This window comes from Callithrix jacchus, chromosome 8 (assembly GCF_049354715.1).
Source record: "Callithrix jacchus isolate 240 chromosome 8, calJac240_pri, whole genome shotgun sequence".
NCBI lineage: Eukaryota > Metazoa > Chordata > Mammalia > Primates > Cebidae > Callithrix > Callithrix jacchus.
In genome coordinates, this window is record NC_133509.1 from 105,635,378 (window position 1) to 105,646,009 (window position 10,632).

General features: G+C 46.3%; 1 long non-coding RNA gene across 1 annotated transcript; it reads left to right on the forward strand.

Annotated features, from left to right (window-relative positions):
• Positions 1-6,820: 6,820 nt before the first annotated feature.
• Positions 6,821-10,260, forward strand: LOC144577515 (uncharacterized). The gene is made up of 2 exons (XR_013521653.1): positions 6,821-6,920; positions 8,625-10,260. It is a non-coding gene; the product is annotated as an uncharacterized LOC144577515 (long non-coding RNA).
• The last annotated feature ends 372 nt before the right edge of the window (positions 10,261-10,632 follow it).

Sequence of the window (10,632 nt, forward strand, 5' to 3'; positions counted from 1 at the left end):
CATCGTTCTGTCTCAAATGATCTTCCCATTTCAGCCTCCCAAGTAGCTGGGACTACAGGCATACACCACCACCACCACGCCTGGCTAATTTTTTCTTTTCTTTCTTTCTTTCTTTTTTTTTGTGTTGCCCAGACTGGTCTCAGACTCCTGGGTTCAGGCAATCTGCCCACCTCAGCCTTCCAAAGTGTTGGGATTACAGGTGTGAGCCATTGCACCTGGCCCAGAAGTATCTTTAGTTATGTGGCAAAGTGCCCAGCTGAACCTTCTGTTGTCACAGATCAGAGAATAAACACTGGTAAATGTTAGGTACTGAATGTTTGTATCCCCACTAAAATTCATATGTTGCTGGCATTCGAAGATAGGGCCTTTGGGAATTAATTCTTGTCCCATGAGGTCATGAGGGTGAAACCCTTCTCTGATAGGATTAGTGTCCTTATAAGAAGAGACATCTGCTGGACGCAGTGGCTCATGTCTATAATCCCAGCAGTTTGGGAGGCCAAGGCGGGTGAATTGCTTGAGCTCATGAGTTCCAGACCAGCCTGGGCAACATGGCAAAACCCCATCTCTACAAAAAAATACGAAAATTCATCAGGCATGGTGGTGCATGGTATAGTCCCAGCTACTTGGGAGGCTGAGGTGGGAGGATCACTTTAGCCTAGGAGGCGGAGGTTGCAATGAGCCGAGATTGCACCACTGCACTCCAGCCTGGGTGAGAGAGTCACACCTTGTCTCGAAAAATAAAAAAAAAAAAAAGAAAAAGAAGAGACATCACTCACTCTCCATCTACTATGTGAGGACACAGAGAGCAGGAGGGGGTCTACAAGGCAGGAAGAGAGCCTTCCTCAGAAACTGACCCTGCTACTCCTTGATCTGGGACTTCCAGTCTCCAGAACTGAGAAGAAAATGCACTTCTGCTGTGTCAGCCCCCCAGTTTGTGGTGTTGTGTTATAGCAGACAGAGAAAGGCTCTACCTCCAAACAGTCACGTTCTGCCGTGCAGGAGGTCCTGACTTTAACCTATACATTTGTTGGGGGAACACAATTTAACCCATAGTAAGCATACTGTAGATGCCCAGGAAATGCTTCTTATCTATCTGAGTAAAAGACTCCGAAAGAGAAAGAATAATCATGCTGTTAACTAACTCCTGTGCACAGGGCCACTCAGCAATGTTTTGACATGTTACTCATCTTCTTGCTTCCTCTTAGAACTCAATATTCTCTTTGGCGGTTATGACTCCACTCTCTCTAAGTTCTTTTCCTTCTTTTCAGGCCACTCCTGCATCCCCTTAGTGAGTTCCTGTACCTCCGGCCATTGTTTAAAAGTCAGCATTCTAGAGTGTTCTATTCTCACTCTAAGCTTTCCACAGTGATCTCGTGGACTCCACTGCTTGCAATCATCATTTGCATCTGATGGTTCTGAAATCTATAGCTTCCACCTAGATCTCTTCTGAACACCTTGTCCAAAGTACGAACAGAGCCAGCCATGGTGGTGTGTGCCTGTAATCCTAGCTTCTCAGGAGGCTGAGCAGGGAGGATTGATTGAGGTCAGGAGGTCAAGGTTGCATTGCACATGACCATGCCTGTGATTAGCCACTGCACTGCAGAACAGGCAGCATAGCAAGACCCCATCTCAGAAAAGAAAAAACACTAACAGGTCCCTTTGGTTATCCTACTAATACCATCAATTCAATATGCTCTAAACTGGATCATTTATCAGTCCCCTCCATCTCCTCCATCATGATTCACTCTCCTCCTCAACACACACACACACACACACACACACACACACACAATTGTTCCTTCTCTTAAGCTCCTTATCTCAGTGAACCATATCACCATCTTCCCAGAACTAAAGTCTTCCTAATTCCTACATTCAATCCCCAAATCCCATCCAGTTTGACTTCTTAATACCTCTTTCCATCCCCTCGTCTACCAGTTTACCTGGGCTGCTGTCATCTCCCATTTAGATTACAAAAACAATATCCCTTCTAATCCACCTGCCTTTAACCCACCCTTTTCCCTTCAATCAAAGTGGTTTTCTAAAACATAAATGCAATGTTATCGCTCCTCTGATGAAAACCTTTTAAAAACTTATCATTAACCTTAGAAACATTTTCAAATTCCTAAGTCTGGCTAAATAATTCTTCATGCCCTGGGTCCTTCTTCCCTACTCCACTTTATCTCCTGCCCACCCACTCCCCACAACACCTTACACTCTTACTTCTGTTCCACCACTTACAGTTTCCCAAAGAGTTCTATACTCTCTTTCAACCTCCAGCTTTTACATGTTTTCCACCATGTTTGGACTCCTCCCAGCTAATTTCTGTTGATATTGCAAATCTCAGTTTAGACATTGCCTCCTTAAAGAAGCCTAATCAGCCTTTGAGAACCAATTCCTCTGCATCCTCTTCCCTGGAACCAACTGTCTCCCTCACCCTCAGGCACATTAACCCCTCCCTGACAGATCATTTTCTAACACCTGCGCTCCTCTCATGCTTTGTTTATACCTTTAATAAAGCATGTATCACACTGTAATTCAGCTCTGCACTGCTGCTCCCCTAACCGTGTGCAGGCTCCTTGGGGACAGAGACTGTGTCTGGTTTCTGTGCTAGAAATCATTCATTTTTTCTTCCATATCCCTCCCTACCCTTCTCTGTCCTCCTGTGAGCCCCAAGAGGCTGACCTGTAATAACCACATAAATGGAATTCAGCCACTGGAGAGAAGAGGGTGAAGTCAAGGTCAAGGCCATCATTTCACCAGCTAGATGAGCCCTTCAGCCAAAGCGTAGCTTCTGCCCGGTGGCCTCTCCACCTGGCTCATTGCTTCTGGACTCGGAATTTTCTCTCCCTTCGTCCCTTCAGCCTAGGCTTGATAATATCTTCCTGATATTACTGGCTCCAGGAGATGGCACTACCCCTTGTTTTTTGGCACTCTGCCCTCCCCTTTGAAAATAGTTCCTTTATTAAATTCTCCTCAAAAGTTTGCCAGGACCCGATTAATTTCCTCTTTCAGTTTCTGGCAAAGATTCTAGCATATTAATGTTGAATGAATGGATGAATGAATAAATGAATTGAGGAAAATAACCCAAGCCATTGGCTAGCTTGGCGTATTCATCCTTCATTTCACAGAAAGGAAAAAATGATTTCTCAACTTAGAACCTGAAACTCAGCCTGGTATGGTGGCTCATGCCTGTAGTCCCACCACGTTGGTAGGCTGAGGTGGGAGCTTCAGTTGAGCCCAGAAGTTTGAGACCTAAGCCTAGGCAACGTGACAAAAACACTTCTCTACAAAAAAATACCAAAATTAGCTGGCAGTGGTGGCACATGCCTGTAGTCCCAGCTACTCGGGAGGCTGAAGTGGGGAGATCAACTGAGCCTGGGAGGTTGAGACTGCGGTGAGCTATGATTATGCCACTGCACTCCAGCCCAGGTGACAGAGTGAGACACTGTCTCAAACAAATAACAACAAAAGAACTTGAAATTCAAGTGAGACAGTTTTAGAGTCAGCAGAGAAGGGGATCCTTGGGACCCTTTTGGCAGAAGGAAGGTCTGGGGAATGGGAAAGAGCCTGTTGGGCAGATGTCCTTTGCTACAGCAGTCCCTGAGGTTTCCAGGGTGCTGGGCTCCCTGAAGAGAACTGTATTTCCTGCAGTGACTCTGTGCCACGTTGGGTGGGAGTGGCTCTAGTGCCTTCCTTTTCTTTCTCTTGGTCTTTCCCCTAGAGAAGGGATTAGAAAATCACTAGATGGTTACCTCCTCCAACCTCCCACTCAAATCCAGCAACCTGAAATTCAAGCTCAGGAGGTGTGGGAGGGGAAAGCCCAGCAGTCATCAAAGTAGGAGGGACTCCATTCATGAGCAGATCTGGGCCAAGGCCACAGCCGAGGGGTGGGGGGTGCACGATCCTCTGAGATGAGTCATACACCACACACCCCTGTAGAGTTCTCCAATTGTCCCAGCGCTGTTAAAGCTGGGAGGGACCTCAGTGCTCATTACACTGTCAGAACCTGGCCTACGGAGCAGAAGCAATTGCCCAAGATCACACAGCAAGTTGGGGGCAAAGGAGGTGTCAGAACCTAGGTCACCCAGTTCATAAACCTGCTGTCTCATTGCCACACCACATCACACCACACTGCCTCCTGAGACCAGCAGATGCTTCCAAGATGTAAGATTTCAGAAGAAGGAACAGGATCCCAAAAGAAGAGGCCAGGCACACAGTGCAAGTCTGCTGTGCTCTGTGCCTTGGAGAAGAGAATTAGCACTGGCAAGCTATGGCCACACACAAGGCCCCAGCCATGTGTTGTTGGGGTCAAGAGTACTCGTTCCGCAACACATACCAAGGCCTGTCGGGGGCAGTGGGGGAGGGAGAGCATCAGGATAAATAGCGAATGCATGTGGGGCTTAGTACCTAGGTGATGGGTTGAAAGGTGCAGCAAACCTCCCTAGCACATGTTTACCTGTGTAACAAACCTGTACATCTTGCTCATGTACCCCAAAATTTTAAATAATAAAGAAAAGAAAAAAAAAGACTACTGGTTCTGAGCTCAAACAAATATGGATCTGAATTTTGCATGACCCTGAATAGGTGACTCAACTTTTCTAAGCCTCAGTTTCCTCACCTGTAAGATGAAGATTAAAAGAATACTCACTTCACAGGACTTTTGTGGGGACTTAATAAGGTGATCCGTGTAAAGCACTTCTTAGCACATTTAAAAGCTGGCTCTGAATAAGCACTCAATATATGTTGGCAATTATTTTTCCCTACAGCAATTGTTGGACTTAATTTTCATGATATTAGGAGAGATAGGACATGAGCTCAGTGAGTAAGTTACTTGCTCAAAATTATGTATTCATTTATATCTGTTAAGCTCCTTCCAAGGGGCCAGATTCCGTTCTGGACTCAGGGGATATGGCAATGAATAAAGGCAACAAAAATTCCTGCCCTCATGGAGCTTTCATTGTAGTTGGGGCAGACAGACAATCAACAAAAAGTAAAAGTGAATTATAAGAAATGCCAGAGGGAGATAAATGTCATTGAGAGATACAAAGCAAGGGAGATGATGGAGAGAGGCAGGGCAGGGTTGCAGTTTTAGGGAGAGTGGTCATGGAAAGCCTCCACATGATAATGATACAGGAGCTAAAAAGAAATTATTTAGGCAGTTAGTGAGGGTAAGAGAGTCCTTGGTAAGGCTTCCCTTTTAACAAAAAACAGCCCCAAAATCATTCCTTTTCTAACAAAGGGCTGCCTGTAATATCGATCTGCAGACATGAATAAGCAAGCTGGAAGCCTGCATAGGAAATGCCAGCAGCTGTGCTGTTAGGAAAAGTCTACCTGGGGGTCAGGCGTGTCCAACATGGAGGTCCCCTCTTCCTTTTTTTTTTGAGACAGAGTCTCACCCTGTCACCCAGACTGGAGTGAGTGCAGTGGCACGATCTCAGCTCACTGCAACCTCCACCTCCCCCCAGGTTCAAGTGATTCTCCTGCCTCAGCCTCCTGAGTAGCTGGGATTATAGGCATGCACCACCACGCCCAGCTAATTTTTGTATTTTTAGTAGAGATGGGGTTTCACCATGTTGCCCATACTGGTCTCGAACTCCTGACCTCAGGTGATCCACCCATCTTGGCCTCCCAAAGTGCTGGGATTACAGGTGTGAGCCACTGTGCCCAGCCTCCTCTTTCATTTTTTTTTGTCACCACATGTGTAGTAGAAAGCATGCAACCCACGATAGCCAGGTAGAGGCCTCATCTGCATAATAAAAGATTAGGGTGGGATGTCCAGCTTCTTTGTGGGCTATGCAAACAGTGCACCTGCTCCTACCAATCTCGCAGGTCCTATGTAAATCAGACACTGCCTCCTCAAGCTCACCTAGAAAACTCTGTACATTTCACCATAGAACCAGAAAACCCACTCAGGAGCCCCTTTCTCTCTGCAGCAGAGAGATCTATTCTCTTTCTTTCGCCTATTAAACCTCTGCTCTTAAACTCACTTCTTGTGCATCTGTGTCCGTGATTTCCTTGGTGTGAGACAACAAACCTCAAGTATTACCCCAGACAAATGTCACCACTCCAGTGGCATTGAGCAAGAGTCTGAAGAAAGGAAGAGGGTAGGCTTGTGGCTCCCAAAGGGAAGAGCATTCCAGAGAAAAGGAAGCACCAGTGCAAAGGCCTCGAGGCAAGCACCAAGTATTGGAAGGAGAGCCTGGAGGCTCCGAAACAGGAGTGCAGGGAGGAGCCCTGAGGGCTGAAATTAGAAAACATCCTTAATTATGGTGTTGGGAGCTGAGATTTCAACTCAGAACTGGTTCCCAAGCCCTTGCTCAGCCCCATCGCTGGCTCCCTAGGTGATAGGCTGGTGTAATGGAAGTGATTCTGTTCTGTCTAGAGAGGGTTTTAGGTGATCCAACATTGATACCAGGGAGCGGATGAAGACTTCCATATCCAAATAAGTATAATGTCTCTATCATTGGAACCAAAAATCAGAATATAAATTTCAATAAGTACATGAACTTATAAGAGGGTGGGACAGAACATTTGAAAGGAGGGCATCCATGATATCCAGGACCTCCAATGAGCACAGAAGCTTTTCCATCCCAAAGATCCTCAGGCACTTTACCTTCTCCACCTCCAATAAGAAGCATCTCCTTCACTGGCCTGGGGAGGAGCAAGCTGGAATTCTTTAAAGCCCTCTACCTGCCAGGCAGCAGCGAAGTCCAAGTGGGCAGAATGCAGGGGTGGGAATTAGGTGGCCAGGGGCCCCAGAGACCCAGTCCTGACTCTTGTACACTCTTGGAACCTTCTGTGTGCCTTCCTTTCCCTCCTCCAGCAAGAACCCCTCCATGTGCCCAGCCACCTCCCAGGATACTCCTAGGAAAGACCAAAGAGGACCTCTTGAAAGGGCTGGCTCTCACTCCAGATAATTGGTAGGTAAACGCTCGGTGTCTTTAGGATGTAATGGGCCAGTGCAGGCAGAGCTGAACAGAGGAAATTGCTTACTTCAAGGAGGGGCAGGAACTCTTCCAGGCCATTACGGTCCACTAAGGAAGCTGCCTTTGCCAAGGTGAAATGGCTCCCTGGTGACTTGAAGAGTGAACTGTCTCCTACCATTTCACACTGCATTTTGGTTACTGAGCTGTGATGCTCCCCTTCTCTCTCTGTGAAACCTTTGCAGCAGGGTTGCCATCACACTTCCAGCAGAGAGCCTGGGAAACCAAGCCACTGATTTCAAAGAGGTTGCAAATTCATGTGGAAGGAGGTGGGGGAGCAAGGGTGAGGGAGAGGCTGCTCTGGAGCTCAGAGAGGGACCTCAGAGTTATATCAGAAGCGACTCTGAGCTGGGTTCCAGGCCTGGTTATTTCTTTTTCTTTTCTTTTCCTTTTTTTTTTTTTTTGAGAAAGAGTTTTGCACTTGTCACCCAGGCTGGAGTGCAATGGTGCAGTGGCATAATCTCAGCTCACTGCAACCTCCACCTCCCAGGTTCAAGCAATTCTCCTGCCTCAGCCTCCCAAGTAGCTGGGATTACAGGTGTGTGTCACCGCGCCCAGCTAATTTTGTATCTTTGGTAGATACCGGGTTTCACCATGTTGGCCAGGCTGGTTTTGAACTCCTCACCTCAGGTGATCCACCTGCCTCTGCCTCCCAACCTGCTGGGATTGCATGGTGGCGTGAGCCACCACGCCTGGCTCCTGGTTATTTCTTGATGCCACGCATCAGCTGAGTGACTTTGAGGAAGTCAGTTCATGACTCCAGCCCTCAGATTTCTCATATAGAAAATGAGAAGATAATTGCTCAGTTCACACCCAGCTCTAAAATCCTGTGATTTTATGCAGAAAAAGAGATTGCACAGAGCATCTGCAGTGACTAGGAGGGCCCATGACTGAGCTGAGATGATCAACCTTTGTTTCAGATCCAGAAACCCCTTCACCTGAACCTCATTGCCACAAGCCAGACTGAGACCTACACAGGGATTTTCACATAAACAACAAAAAAACACACTGAATGAGGCTGATTATTTTCACCAGGAGCTTGGAAGCCCAGAGGAAAAACATACAAGTAGGGCTAGGGACCCACACACACTCAGCTTCTGAATTTCAATATCAGAAGATCATTATCATAAGCTACATCAACAACTTGGGATCCCAACTGGTGCCAGCTAAGCCTTCTTGCTTAATTACATGCGTAGAGCACTACAATTTAGAATCCTGGCAACCATGTTCTATGCAATTAAAAACAAACTCACAAACAGGTCTTACTTGCACCTCTAATACGTTAAGAGTTGTTAAGACTTGGTCCCTGCTGCTCACCCACTTTCCTGGGAACACTGCTTTTCACCAAACAGCCTCAGTACCCCAGTTTTTAAATGCCTGTCAGTTACCCTCTGGCTTCTGTCAACAGACTCATGGCCAAGTGTCATGCAAACCAACAGCTTTGCTTATTCCCACTCTGGGCTTCCAGATAACTATGCTTCCATTAATCCCTACTGAGGTACACAAGATTCCTCAACTGCACTGGGGATGCTGAGTGGATTTTGCATCATCAGTGGCTTTGAAAGCCAAAAGTGAAGCATCGGGATCTAGCCATGATTAGCCTTCATTCATTAATCAGTGCTGCTTTCTCTACCTTTTCAGGTTTATGAGCAGAAACCATCGCTTAAGAGACACTCACCATCAACATGAATCACAGGGCACAGAGCACCATGAACTCAGAGCACTCACTTCTACACACCCTCTCGAACCAAACATGAACCCCAGCTACATATGGTAATGAGAGCTACTAGCAAGCAGAGATGGGGGTTCAGGCTTGAAGTCTAACCCTGAGCAAATGTTCCCACTTCACCAAGGAGAAGACTGCAGTGGTGTGCTTAGGTATGGAATCGCCACATCAAATCCACTGGCAAGACTGGATGTTCTTGGAAAATGTTGAACATGAATCTTCTCCTCATCTCCAGTATCGACACCTAGCTGAGGCCACCATCATTTCTTGGGTTTGGGTGGACAATTGCAACAGCCAACTATGACTGCTTTGATTTTCTCTATAACTCCAGCTAATCCATCCTCCACTCCACAGCCCGAATGATCACTTCAAAATTCACAGTAGATAATGACACCACAGTGGAAAATGTTGATTGCTTTCTACTTAGCATAAAGCCCATATTCTTTACTGTGGCCTACAAGACCCTTAGTGCAATCCTCTCTTGATGGGCTCCTCATTTTTTAAGTCTCAGGTTAAATTAGTGGTTCTCAAAAGGGAGGAATTTTGCCCTTTAAGAGACATTTGGCAATGTTAGGAGATATTTTTCGTTGTCATAAATGGAAGCCAGGGCGTGCCACTGGCATCCAGTGGTCAGAGGCCAGGGATGCTGTTGGACATTCTGCAATGCACAGAATAGTCCCCCATAGCAAAGAATTATCTGACCCAAAATGTCAGTAGTGCCAACGTTGAGAAATCCTGGAGTGACTTCATCTGACCATTTTTATCTCAAATTGATTCCCATCCCCTACAATCTTCACACCTCTAACCACAATTTGCAATTATCTTCTTATTGTTATTTACAAACGTGTAAGCACCACATACCGGGCGAGAGACAAAGCACGTCTCTCAACTTTGTTGTCTCAACACATACCACTTAGTAGATACTCAATAAACATTCGTGGGAAGAAGAAGGGCAGGAAAGGGGAAGGGCATGGAGAAAGGCAGTCAAGGTTACGCAGCACCCCCACCCTTCTGAGCCACTTTCATCTTCATGTGGAAAACCTGCCATTTGACTTGGCTGGTTGCACTGATAATGTTTTACTGGAGAATGAGCCAGTAGACTAGGAAACACTTTAAAAATCAATTGTGAGGCAGGGTGGGGGTGGGGGCATTGGCAAGAAAATGTTGACATTTCTTCAGTATTGACTTTGCTTTTGTCAAACAAGTCCTCTTGAAGGGAGGGACCATGTCTATTTCAGTCCCCGCTGTAGCCCCAGCACCTTTCATAGTGCGTAGCACGGAGATAGTGGGTTCCCCAAAAGTGTTTGTGAATGTGTGAGTACTCCCCCACCTGCAGGGGAGGGAGCGCTGATACCTCATCGCACTCACTTCTTTGGCAGCTCATGAACCCACTTATGAAGCCAGCCTTCAGGTCAGACTCTTGCTTTTCTTCTTATTAGTGGCCCTTAAAAGAGCATTGCCAATAAAAACTTCAGCTCTGGAAAAGAATTCTATCCTTTGTCGGCTATTTCCGACAGCCTTTGAAAGAAAAATAAATTTGGCTCCAAGTTTTCCCATGTCTGTTTATAATTCCTCACACAAAGCTCAGCTGTTTATACAATTCTGTCACCTAGAGACCCAGCTAACTCTGTCTCAAAGGTAGCCTCTCCCGTCCCCACCTCATCAGCCTCCACTCCAACTTCCTCCTCCCCACTTAGGTCTTCCAAGAACCCACGAGGATAAGCTGCAGGCTGTGAGGTTTCTACAGTGCACTCCTTCCTGGAATGACTCTGCCTAAATTTCACTCTTAAGCCTCAGACTCATGTTATCTTATTAGCAACACAAAATGGAAAAGACTGAACTCTTTCAGTTTAATCTGCTGAGTTTCCGAGGCTTCAGGGAACTCCTCCAAAAAATGTCTTTTGTTAAAGGAAGTTAAAAAAA